The sequence below is a fragment of the Ovis canadensis genome, chromosome 10 (genome assembly GCF_042477335.2).
Source record: "Ovis canadensis isolate MfBH-ARS-UI-01 breed Bighorn chromosome 10, ARS-UI_OviCan_v2, whole genome shotgun sequence".
Classification (NCBI taxonomy): Eukaryota; Metazoa; Chordata; class Mammalia; order Artiodactyla; family Bovidae; genus Ovis; species Ovis canadensis.
Genome location: NC_091254.1, coordinates 25,428,300 through 25,441,452, shown reverse-complemented (window position 1 = coordinate 25,441,452; position 13,153 = coordinate 25,428,300). Strand labels below are relative to the sequence as shown.

Here is a 13,153-nt window from a genome sequence, read left to right as displayed (position 1 = left end):
ATTTATCTCATTCTAAATAACCATCCAAAGAATTTTTTTTTTAATTCACCTGAGGTAACTCCTTTTTTCCAAAGGAAAAAAAATTTTTTTTGCCTCTTTGAAATGATAGCTAGACCTTTTTTGTTTTTTCAAGTTTTTGTTGATATTCTTAATTGTTCTTATTAGCATCTGTAAGGCCCATTGAGAAGGCCTCAATGAAGCTTCCTAAACCAGCTTTTCTCATTCAAAAAAGTTCTTAGGTTAATCTGACTTTTGTTTTATAGGTACTAACAAACCAGTTGTTTAAGATGAGAGTGCTCTGGATTTACTGATTTGTTAGTTCCTCTAACTAGTTCCCTGAAAGAGTAAGGGTGCTTTTCTCAGGGGAGATGGGGTGAGAGGCTGGCTGAGAAATAGAATCCCACTCAACTCTTGCGTATACTACTGTCTCATACAGTTCCAGCAACCATGAAACGACTGCTGTTACTCCTTTTTAACAAATGAGGAAAATCGAGGCTTGGGGACATTCCACATCGTGTCCCAGGTGACTGGGTCTAGCGTGACCGTTCAGAGTCCATCTGTATGAATGCCAAGCCCATGCCTAGAACACTCTTCCCTCTTCCCCAGTCCGCAGGCCACATGCTTTAGTACAGGCAGTGAAGGTTAGAGACTCGGAGCTAAGAAGGCGAGAGGCAGCACCCCGGGGCCCACTTTTCCCTCCTCCCCCTCGCACCTTGCTTCCAGCTGAACTGCAGCTGTGGGCACCACTGCTCCGAGCAGCTCTGGTGGTGATTGGCCCAGCTCTCTGCATCCTTTCATCCTCTCATTCAGCTGGACTTTCCCTAAAGGAATCATATTAGGAAATGCATGGAAACGCAAATCCCAACCAGACAACAGAGAAACACAAGAGTTGAGGAAATGAACGTGATCACAGACTGCTGATTCCTTATCTTGGCTTCGCCGACTCATTTGGCTGAGACTGTTTGGCAGGCCCTCAGAATTTTTGTTTCTTTCGCCTGAATCAGTTGCTATGATTTCCCAGGGGTGCTTTCCCAAGCTCATTCTTGAGACTGGTCCTACTTGTAGGTAGTTTTAATTTCATCGATCATGAAATTTGAGGCTCCAACAGCAGCCACGTAATCCCCAAGGAGGACACCATCACAGCTTAATATCGAACGGTCCCCTCTTACCTGCAAGGGACTGACAGGCCCCATACCTTCCACTGTCCATATCCAGTAGGATCACTTTGCTTGTTACTGAATTTCTTCCATTCAGCTCATCTGCAGGACCAAGGTCATTGACATGGCCACGACCCAACAGAGGTTAAGGCTTTTGGACTTTTGTCTTATGTGCTAAGCAGCTTCAGTCATGTCCAACTCCTTGCAGCCCTATGGACTGCAGCCCACAGGCTCCCCAGTCCATGGGATTCTCCAGGCAAGAATATTGGAGGGGGTTGCCATTTCCTTCTCCAGGCAATCTTTCTGACCCAGGGATCCAACTTGCATCTCCTGTGTCTCCTGAATTGGCAGGCGGATTCTTTATCACTAATGCCACCTGGGAAGCCCATTTTGTCTGGAGTATACACATCTATTTGACTCCCTGGTGGCTCAGACAGTAAAGAATCTGCCTGCAGTGCATGAGACCTGGGTCTGATCCCTGGGTTGGGAAGATCCCCTGGAGAAGGGAATGGCTACTCCTTCCAGCATTCTTGCTTGCAGAATTCCATGGACAGAGGAGCCTGGTAGGCTACAGTCCATGGTGTCACAAACAGTCGGACACAACTGAGCGACTAACACTTTCACTTCGGGGATTCGCTTGTGGCTCAGTTGATAAAGAATCTGCCTGCAATGCAACAGACCTGGGTTCAATTCCTCGGTGGGAAGGATCCCCTGGAGAAGAAGATGGCTACCCACTCCAATATTCTTGGCCGGAGAATCCCATGGACAGAGGAGCCTGGCAGGCTACAGTTCATGGGTTCGAAAGAGTTGGACACGACTTAGCGACTAAACCACCACCAGACACATCTATATAAATATATATATTTACACACAGAGACACACACCTTTGGAGTGTGTGGCAGAATTCTGATCTCTGTAATTTCTCAATCTTAAAATGCCTCACACACATGGTAACAAAAATCCTCATGGAGTCAGAGGATGGGGGAGGAAAAAAGCTTTCTCTCTCTGGACCCGCATAGACCCCACTATCTAGGAGACACTTCTGTTTGTGCAAGAAAGAAGCAGAAAGACCTGAGGCAGGTGTCATTTCTAAGCTTAAAGCTCTAGGGTTGAGGAGGGAACATTTTTCTTTTTTTAAAGAACAGCTGAAAGCAAGACGAAGTAAAATTACAACAGTTTGACAGCATAATTTTAATAAGTTTTGTTTTTCTCTGGTGCAGAGATTCATCAAATCGTGGCTGGAAGCAATAGAGAGATGAGAAGGAAGGAAACAAGTGTTGAGACAGCAGCAGTTACCGTGGTGGGCGCCTGGGATGTTATTTGGTTGTGAGAATGGTTCACGCTACTGCTATTCCCCATTGCTTTACGGACTGAAATTAAAAAATGATTATTTAATGTGCTGCGTTCCTCTGTCTACTCCTGAGAACCAGTGCTGTGACCTTCCCAGTTGGTAGAGTGTTGGATGCGAGTCTCTGTCAGGCTCACCTGCCACCTCCCTCTCCTCTCCCCCAGAGCTGGGGTCCCCTTCTGCCCCCTCTTGGGGTGTGGCTGAAGCCACGGAGAGCTCAGCTTTTCTGGGGAGCTTCAGAGGGACGGGGCGTGCCACCCTACTGGTGGAGCCACTGAAGCCTCCATAGCAGTTCAGGAATCCTTCAGTCATTTGGTCACTGGATCATTCCTGTACCCATGGACCACGCATCTGTGATATGCCAGGCTCTGTGCTGGTGATGGGGAGCGGGTAACATACAGACAGCCCTACTTCTCATCTCCTAATATTCTTCCCACCTCCTTTATATTCTGTCCGCCCGGAGCCCTGGGTCTGCGGGCCTCTGAAGCAGGTTCGTGTCTGAGTTCAACGCAGCCCTACAGGAGCCCTGCACAATTCATGAACACCGGGATAGCTCTGGCACCTAGGGAGATGGTCCACTTAGGGGTGTGTTGAAGGTCCAGAAGGTCCAATGAGGTCCAGGCATTGCACTGAGGAGGCGACAGGTCCTCTGCCACTCCTCCCTGCCGCACGATCCTGTGAGCCTTGGGTTCCCTGGTTTTTGACAACCTGCTTTCAGTGGGGATGAAAGCTGACTTTCTCCTTTGCATCAGTGACAGATGGTCTGCGAATCTTGACCACCCTAAGTAACACCAAATACAAATGGCCCACACATCTGTGAAGGACTTCCTACTCAGAGGTGTCAGATCCTGTTGCTTTTCGCCCTCTGCGGTTTCTCTCCCATCCATCGCCTCCCCCCTTCCCCTCTCTGCCACCCCAGTTGAGCCCCTCATTGTCTCCTGCCTAAGATGATGGCATCTGCGTTTTTACTAGTTTCTCTCTGCCTTTGAAATTGTGCCTTATAATGCTGCCCGATTTATCTTCTTTAAGTGCGGCTCAGACCACGTTATTCCCTGGCTCAGAAACATTCTGTGACGTCTTTTAAATTGCTTATTAAATGAAGCAAACACTCTTGGCATGATGCGAGGCAGACCCCTGCACTCTATCTTCCATTTCCTACATTCTATTTCGCAGCTCACAGTCACACACCCAACATTTCCGCCCGCTGGGGTACTCACTGTTTTGGAAGCTTTCTTTGCATTTAATTGCTTCTTCAAGTCCTCTGGCTAGAATGTTTTTTTCTCATGGTCTTCACCTTCTGGAACCTTCTAGCTATCTTTAGGACCTGGCTAAAAATGGCTTCTCCTTCCCTAAGCCTTTCCTGTCCCCACAGTGGGATACCATCTTTCCTGTTTTGAACTAGCATGGCAAATCTTTTGCTCCTCTCTCATTGTATATATCGTAATTCACGGTGAGGGTCCTCTTTGGTGAGCCAGCTCATGAGGGCAGTGATTTTCACCAGGCCCTCAGAAAACATCTGTGGATTCTGGTGCGTGCTGCCTGCGTGCTAAGTCTTTCAGTTGTGTCTGACTCTTTGCTACCCCATGGACTGTAGTCCACCAGCCTCCTCTGTCCATGGGATTCTCCAGGCAAGAATACTGGAGTGGGTTGCCATTTCCTCCTCTAGTGGGTCTTCCTGACCCAGGGACTGAACCCACGTCTCCTGTGTCTTCTGCATTGGCAGGTGGGTTCTTTACCACGAGCGCCACCGAGCGAGTATCATTCACATCTGCAGTCCTGGCATATAGTGCATCTCGTGAGTACCTTACTGTTTTGTGGGGAAACAAAACTAAGGCCCCCTTAGATCTTCTACCAGTGTGATTATAAAGGAATAGAAAATTTTAAATTAGAAGCAGAAGATATTAAGAAGAGGTGGCAAGAATAAATGGAAGAACTGTACAAAAAAGATCTTCATAACCTGGATAATCACGATGGTGTGATCACTCATCTAGAGCCAGACATCCTGGAATGTGAAGTCAAGTGGGCCGTAGAAAGCATCACTATGAACAAAGCTAGTGGAGGTGATGGAATTCCAGTGGAGCTATTTCAAATCCTGAAAGATGATGCTGTGAAAGTGCTGCACTCAATATGCCAGCAAATTTGGAAAACTCAGCAGTGGCCATAGGACTGGAAAAGGTCAGTTTTCATTCCAATCCCAAAGAAAGGCAATGCCAAAGAATGCTCAAACTACTGCACAATTGCACTCATCTCACACACTAGTAAAGTAATGCTCAAAATTCTCCAAATCAGGCTTCAGCAATACGTGAACTGTGAACTTCCTGATGTTCCAGCTGGTTTTAGAAAAGGCAGAGGAACCAGAGATCAAATTGCCAACATCCACTGGATCATCGAAAAAGCAAGAGAGTTCCAGAAAAACCTCTATTTCTGCTTTATTGACTATGCCAAAGCCTTTGACTGTGTGGATCACAATAAACTGTGGAAAATTCTGAGTGAGATGGGAATACCAGACCACCTGACCTGCCTCTTGAGAAATCTGTATGCAGGTCAGGAAGCAACACCTAGAACTGGACAGGGAACAACAGACTGGTTCCAATTAGGAAAAGGAGTACGTCAAGGCTGTACATTGTCACCCTGCTTATTTAACTTTTGTGCAGAGTACGTCATGAGAAACGCTGGACTAGAAGAAGCACAAGCTGGAATCAAGATTGCCGGGAGAAATATCAATAACCTCAGATACGCAGATGACACCACCCTTAATGGTAGAAAGTGAAAAGGAACTAAAAAGCCTCTTGATGAAAGTGAAAGAGGAGAGTGAAAAAGTTGGCTTAAAGCTCAACATTCAGAAAACGAAGATCATGGCATCTGGTCCCATCACTTTATGGGAAATAAATGGGGAAACAGAGGAAACAGTGTCAGACTTTATTGTTTTGGGCTCCAAAATCACTGCAGATGGTGACTGCAGCCATGAAATTAAAAGACACTTACTCCTTGGAAGAAAAGTTATGAACAACCTAGATAGCATACTCAAAAGCAGAGACATTACTTTGCCGACTAAGGTCCGTCTAGTCAAGGCTATGGTTTTTCCAGTGGTCATGTATGGATGTGAGAGTTGGACTGTGAAGAAGGCTGAGCGCTGAAGAATTGATGCTTTTGAACTGTGGTGTTGGAGAAGACTCTTGAGAGTCCCTTGGACTGCAAGGAGATCCAACCAGTCCATTCTGAAGGAGATGAGCCCTGGGATTTCTTTGGAAGGAATGATGCTAAAACTGAAGCTCCAGTACTTTGGCCACCTCATGCTAAGAGTTGACTCATTGGAAAAGACTCTGATGCTGGAAGGGATTGGGGGAAGGAGGAGAAGGGGATGACAGAGGTTGAGATGGCTGGATGGCATCACTGACTTGATGGACGTGAGTCTGAGTGAACTCTGGGAGTTGGTGATGGACAGGGAGGCCTGGCGTCCTGCGATTCATGGGGTCACAAAGAGTTGGACACAACTGAGCGACTGAACTGAACTGATGCTGATTTACAATATTGTGTTACTTTCTGCTATATATACATATACAAATATATATATATTCTGTTCCATTATGGTTTATCATAAGATGTTGAATAATCTGGGAGATGATGAAGGACAGGGAAGCCTGGGGTGCTGCAGTCCATGGGGTTTCAAATAATCGGACATGACTGAGCAACTGAACAATAATGACATTGAATACAGAGCCCAAGAATAGAAGTTTCTACACTGCACACACGTTCATGGATTATTATAGCATGTGGAATATGAACAGAAATCTAGCTCAACCCAGCTAGACAGAAAGGGGACTTATTGGAAGGACATGGGTTTCCAGAATGGAAGTGAATTGAAGCGAAAGTCACTCAGTTACGTCCAACTCTTTGCAACCCCATGGACTATACAGCCCATGGGATTCTCCAGGCCAGAATACTGGAGTGGATAGCTATTCCCTTCTCCAGGGGATCTTCCCAACCCAGGGATTCAACTGAGGTCTCCCATATTGCAGGTGGATTCTTTACCGGCTGAACCACCAGGGAAGCCCAAGAATACTGGAGTGGGCAGCCTATCCCTTCTCCAGGGCATCTTCCTGCACAAGAATCAAACCAGGGTCTCCTGCATTGCAGGCAGATTCTTCACCAGCTGAGCCCCCAGGGAAACCCCGCAGAATGGAAGAGGAGCTTGAATGAAGCAGATAGTTTCAGGGGCCTCCCGACTTGGACTCAACATGTCTCTATGTCGGCGGACCCTGATGGCCACTTATCTTGCGTCTCTTTGGGAGATAACTTTAAAAAAAAAAAAAAAGATGGGAGGCTGAGTAAAGAGAAGGATGAAAGAGTGTGTGGGGACTCATCGGGGTCACACATGGTCATCTAAGGTGATTAAGTTGATGCCAAGTCTCAATCCTATTACTTTTGGCCCAAACCGCAAGATTTATTTGACACTCCTCAGAGTCCCTAATCATGTCTTCTGGCTTCTGGGGAGGAAGCAAGCCCATAGGGCAGGCTGTCCCTTCCTTTTTCAGATGGAGAGGAGTGTAGGAGCTTTAGAAGGAATGGGCAGCAGAGAGCTAGGGAGGGAGCTGGAGCTGGCTGGTGGCCACGGTGAAGGTGGACGCAGGGAGTGGGGGTGGGGATGAAGGGCAAAGCGGAAGGGAAGGTTCCAGTTCAGAGCTAACTCTGGGTCTAGGCATGGAGCAATGTGAGCTAGTTATACATATATCCATTCTTTTTCAGAGTCTTTCCCCCACACAGTCAGACCAGAGTATTGAGTAGAGTTGCCTGTGGTACACAGTAGGTCCTTGTTCGTTATCTAGCTTCTATGCAGTAGCACATGCATATTAGTCCTAAGCTCCTGACTTATCCCTCCTCCCACTTGGGTCACCATAAGCTTGTTTTCAAATTCTGTGAGTCTGTTTCTGTTTTGTAAATAAGTTCATTTATAGCATTTATTTTTATTTAAAATAAAAAAAATTTGCCATGCCATAAAACACACACGATCTTAGGTCCCCAACAGAGATGGACCCTCGCCCCCCTGTAGTGGAAGTGCAGGGTTTTAACCACTGGACAGTTAGGGAAGTCATTAAAAAAACAATTCCACATATAAGTGATCTCATGTGATATTAGTCTTTGTCTGGCTGACTTACTTCACTGAGAATGATAATCTCTAGGTCTATCCATGTTGCTGCAGGTGGCATTATTTTATACTTTTTTGTGGCTGAGTGATATTCCATTCTATACATGTATGACATCTTTACCCATCCCTGTGTTGACGGACATTTAGGTTGCTTCCATGTCTTGGCTATGGTAAATAGTGTTTCAATGAACACTGGGGTGCATGTATCTTTTTAAATGATTGTTTTCTCCAGATAGAAGTGGGATTGCTGTAGTTCTATTTTTCAGTTTTTTAAGGTATCTCCATCCTGTTTTCCATAGCGGCTCCACCAATTTGCATTCTCACTTACAATGTAGGAGGGTCCACTTTTCTCCACACCCTCTCCACCATTTATTTGTAGACTTTTTGATGATGGCCATTCTGACCGGTGTGAGGTGATACTTCATTGTAGCTTTGATTCTGGCTCGAGGCATGGATCATTGGAAGCCAAGCCTTTTAATGAGCAGGAGTTGATAGAAATGTCTTGGTTGCTGGAGCAATTAGATGACTCAGAAGGGCTAACAAGAATAGCTAAGGAAGCAGGTAATGAGAGATACGTGAGTTTGTGAGACTATGACGGAGGATAAAAGTCATCTGCCTACCAGAGGGAACCTGAATATTTAACGCTGTGAATCTATAAATATTTAACCACGTTCAAATATTTAGCTACTGAAATTGCCTCTTTAAAAAATGAGATTTTTCTGAATACAGGGCCATTTTTCTCAGGGCACAAGGTAGCTTAAGCAATTCATTTAAAAAATCATTTTTGACAACTTCTCATGGATCACAGAATGCAGCCCATTGTGTGTTAGGATCCCTTCTGATACGCTGATCAGACGGAGTGTAATGAAAGCCTGATCTGGCTATTTTTCACCACACCCAGGATGCCAGAAAACCTCTTCTGGCTTCTTGACATTTACGAGCACATCCATTTCTCGTTCTCCCTGTGGCAATCTTGCAAGACTTCCCCTCTGCGCAAAATCATGCCCCAACATAGAAAATACAGGCACTTAGGGAGTGGTTAACAACGACAAAATAAGAGCTAAAAATGGGAGATGGGCGCTTGGGAAAGGCGAGGTGGGGAGTGAAAACCTCCAGGGTATTTAGCTGCAGATACAAACTCGGGCAGACTAGTTCCAGGAAGGAGTTTGCACGGCAGTGGCCAGCACAGACCTGCATTCCGCCTAAACCATCTGTGCCCACGTGCCCTCTGGAAGTCTTTGTTTCACCCAAGACTCGGGCTCCATGGTAAAGAGGGCTCTCTGCACACACCCTCTCTTCAAAGTCCGTCTGCTCAGAGCCCATGCACTCCTGAGCGTTTGTATCATCACTTACGTTTTGTCTCTCAAATTCTCTTTCTCTCAATACCTTCTCCTCCTTCACATTTAAGGAAAGATCCTTTACACAGCCCTCAAGCAAAACAAGGGGGCTAGGCAAGCTGCCGTCTGTCTCATTAACCCTTCGCCATGGCTGACATCTCCTGCGACAGACAGGGCTCTCCAGAGGAACAGAACCAGCATGATAGAGATAGGCAGATGTGGGCTTCCAAGGCGGCTAGTGGAAAAGAACCTGCCTGCCAAGGCAGGAGACAGAAGAGACGCAAGCTTAATCCCTGGGTTGGGAAGAGCCTCAGGAGGAGGACATAGCAACCCACTCCGATATTCTTGCCTGGAGAATCCCATGGACAGAGGAGCCAGGTGGGCTTCAGTTCATGGGGTCGTGAAAGAGTCAGATACAACTTACTGACTAAACAACCATGGGAAAGAGTCAGACACAACTTAGAGACTTAGAAGAATTGGCTCATGGGATTATGAAGGCTGAGAATTCCTACAATCTGCTTTGTGCAAGCTGGAGAACCAAGAAAACCAATGGTTTAAGTTCAGGTCCACAAACTTGAGAATCCCAGTGTGAATCTGAATGCCCGATGAACTAGGAGGGCTAATGTCTGACGGCCAAGGGCGGAAGACGGATATCTCAGCTCAAGCACAGACAGCAAATTCTCCCTTTCCTCATTTTGTTTTGTTTTGTTTTACTGAAACCCTCAGTGGATTAGATGATGTCCCCTGACACTGGGGATGGAGATGCATCTACCAATTCAAATGTCAGTCTCTTCTGCAGACACTGACACAGACTCTCAGAAGTAATGCTTTTACCAGCTGTCTGGACATCCCTGAGCTCAGCCAAACAGACACGAAAAATTAGTCATCATATATCTAGCACCTCTCCACGTCCACTGTTCCAGAGTGATCACAGCTTAGTGTGTATGAGCGCTGATGGTGGGTGTGAGTTTTGAGGAAAAGGCAGAGATGGAAATGGTCCAGTGAGGAGCTGTAGGGTCCCAGTCCTTCCATGTACAATTAGCCTCCAAACTACTGTTTTGGTCTCATCAGCCACTGCCCCAAATCATAGGTCACAGGAGTTGGCTTGTTGCTTCGTCTTTCAGCTCTACGTCCTTTCTCATACACTGACCTAAGTCTGAAAAATCTGATTCCCCTATTTCTTCTGATCCTCAAGGCCAACTTAAAATTTGTTTCCTCTAGTCTGACAATGTTAGTTACACATAAAACGTCTGTATCTTGTGATCTAGCAAACCTACTTTTAGGATTTTAAACCAGAAAAAGACATGTCCTTTCAAGGGCGTTCACTGCAACTTTGTTGGAAATGTCCTGAAGTGGAAACAATCAAAACATCCATCCGTAGGGGAGAGTGAAATAAGTCACGGCGCCTCCTCACAATGGAAGACCATGCACAGTCAGAGAAAAATGAGATTGCTACAGAAGAGAAAAATGTTCAAGATGTATGGTCAAGTGAAAGAAAAACATGCTGTAAAACAAGATGGGCTATAAGAACAAACTTTCTTAAAGAATAAAAGCATAGGCAAAGTCTAGAATGCACCAAACTATTGGTAACATGAATCATCTTTGGAGGTTAAGACTGGCAAACTTTTTCTTTTCTCAATATTTGTGTAACATTTGATTTTTTTTTTTTTTACAAAAAGGCAAAAATTTTACTTCCTTAGGACATCTCCATCAACTCTCCAGACCCTCAGCATGCTGCCTGTACCTAAGTTCTTATATCAAATTTTTTTTTCTTGTTTATGTCCTCAACTTCTTTTTAAAATAATTTTATTTATTTTTGGCTGTGCTGGGTCTTTGTTGCTTTGTAAAGGCTTTCTCTAGTTGCGGCGAGCGGGGGCTACTCTTCATTGCAGTGTGTGGGCTTCTACTCTTCATTGCAGTGTGTGGGCTTCTCACTGCGGCGGCTTCTCTTGTTGGGGAGCACAGGCTGTAGGGAGGACTTCAGTAGTTGCAACACCACGGGCCCAGTAGCTGTGGTGCATGGGCTTAGCGGCTCCAAGGCATGTGGGGTCTTCCTGGGGATCAGATCTGTGTTCCCAGTATTGGCAGGTGAATTCTTATTCACTGAGCTGCCAGGGAAGTCCCAAATTTGGCTTTTTAACATGTTAATCTCTTCTCCTGAGCCACTGACTCCTTGAACCCAGGGTTTGTGTCATTCACTTTTGTGTGAAGTTGAAATGTGCTAAATGGCTGATTTCTGACCCTCTTTTGCTGCAGAAACAGCAGTTCCAAGGAAGCTAATCTACTCTCTCCTTACCCCTCAGCACAGCAGCATCAGGCTCTTGGATGAACCCACTGAAGTGATTGCCCATTGGGATCTGGTATTTACAAACAGGTCCGTTCATTGTCTCACTCAAACATCCTTAAGTATATTCACATTAATATGATTTGCCAGGTAATTCATATTCACATTTTGTAAATACAGTCAAGGTATGTGTATCATTGGACGATTATTGATATGTTTGTGCAGGGCGGAAACAGAGCTTCAAAATGAACCTCATGTTTCCTAGGAGCAGGAAAGCCTCTGGATATGAGGAAAAAAATTGGCAAACCTCTAATTCTTTCTGGTTCTTGATTTCGTTTTAAAATTGTCAGCTAAAGAGAGTGAGGAGGCTTGAACCGAGGCCAGTGTAATTTTTTCCACCCAAAGTGAGGCTCTGGCTGCCTTGCTGTGAGGTTGGACGCTGACAGCGGTGTTGGACGGACTGACTGTTCAGCAGATGCTTCATTAGGGGCCGTCCATCTGTCTGGAGGGCTGACCACATTTCTTCATGAAGGACTGGTGCTTCTTTTTTTTCTTTGGTACCAACAGCTATGATATTAGCCCTGAGTTACTGATCTCTGACCTCAGATTTTCCACAGGCTCAGGTAAGAATTCTCTCTGTCAACACAAGCAAATAGTTCAGGTGGTCCACATAGAACTGAAAAAAAAAAAATCAAATCTGCAAGCTTGAGAACCTAGATGAATCCTCTCCATTTCAAAGGATGAATGTGGTGAAAGATGAGATGGCTTATTTTCTTGGGTCACCTCTGGGAGGAAAGCCTGAGAAACAGATACCCACACATCCCAGGGATGAAGTGATGGGAGCTCGGGGCCTGTTTCTGAGACTTCCCACCTGCCAAGCCTGGATGGAGTCTGTTGCCATGGGCCCTTGAAGGAGGTCAGCCTTCTGTAGCATGCAAGAGGAGGGTCAATGTTTAGGACTAGATGATAATTTAGCTATGAACAGGCATCACCTAAGTTTCTTTCTTTCTTTTCTTTTTTTTTTTGCTACAGTATGTGGCATGTGGGATCTAAGTTCCCTGACTAGGATTGAACCCAGGCCCTCTGCAGTGGAAGTACAGAGTCCTAACCACTGAACCACCAGGGAAGTCCCAGTGGGACTCAGGTCCAGTTGCCCCCAGTGGCAGCTGGCTTAATAATGCCTCCTTCAAGGATGCCTTCCCTTCCCTATTTGCTTCTCAATCTCCTTACCTTTTTTCCCTTCTCTTCCCAAATCAACTGCTTGTACTCAAATCTTTGTCTCATCATCTGCTTTGGGAGTCCCAAGTAAAATTGCTGATTAAAGAAAAAAACAAACAGATTTCTTTACTACAGAACTTTCCAGAGTCTTTAACATGCTAATGTACTTTGTGACTATCCAAGAGAGATTCAGTCTGCAGAATTTCTCAAATATTGACTACAAAACCATATTCCCTGCCCCTGCTCACAGATATCTCTTGAGACCAGTATCTCCAGCAAAATATTTTGGGAGATATTCTCTTCACTTTGCTGATGAGCATGTCATCAGCGTCTATATTTTACCGAGAAGAGGACTCTCCCAGGAAAGTCACGGGTTCATCTAATGTGTCACAGTCAACAATGGCAGAATTATAGCTGGACTCAAGACTTACTTTTCTCTCTTCACTACTCAAGCTTGTGTCTGTGCCCCATTCGAGACCAGCATAGCATCAGAATTCTGAGGTCAGACCTTGGACTTGGGAGTTAGGTCTCAGGGTTCCATCACCAGCCAGCTATGCCTATGAATTGATCTAAGCCATCTTCTTTGTCATTCAAAATAATCTTTTGTCTTACCTTCTTCACACATGAAACTGGGGGATTAAATTGGCTAACCTTCTTTTTTTC

At 45.4% G+C, this 13,153-nt stretch overlaps 1 protein-coding gene and 1 non-coding gene across 2 annotated transcripts in view; both read right to left on the bottom strand.

The window, feature by feature from the left end:
* The window catches only part of CNMD (chondromodulin), an 89,217-nt gene that overhangs the window by 64,590 nt on the left and 11,474 nt on the right, over positions 1-13,153 (bottom strand). The gene's annotated exons all lie outside the window — the stretch shown is intronic.
* Positions 12,327-12,398, bottom strand: TRNAG-UCC (transfer RNA glycine (anticodon UCC)). The gene has a single exon. It is a non-coding gene; the product is annotated as a tRNA-Gly (tRNA).